Genomic DNA, 324 nt, shown 5'->3' on the forward strand with positions numbered 1-324 from the left:
ACAAACCCGTTTGGTGGTGATGGTTCATCCATTAACCGACCACCTATATTCAGTGGTGAAGGGTATGCCTACTGGAAAGTCCGCATACAAATTTTTATCGAAGCCATTGACTCGGATATTTGGGAATCCGTAGTCAATGGCCCTTTCGTTCCACAGCATTTAGTGGACGATGAACCTAAAGACAAACCTAAAAGTCTATGGATCGATGATGAGCGCAAGAGAGTCCAGTATAACCTACGCGCCAAAAACATCATCACATCGGCCATATCCTAGGATGAGTTCTTTAGGGTCTCGCAGTGCCAAAATGCAAAAGAAATGTGGGAC

Source organism: Lupinus angustifolius, chromosome LG01 (genome assembly GCF_001865875.1).
Source record: "Lupinus angustifolius cultivar Tanjil chromosome LG01, LupAngTanjil_v1.0, whole genome shotgun sequence".
NCBI lineage: Eukaryota > Viridiplantae > Streptophyta > Magnoliopsida > Fabales > Fabaceae > Lupinus > Lupinus angustifolius.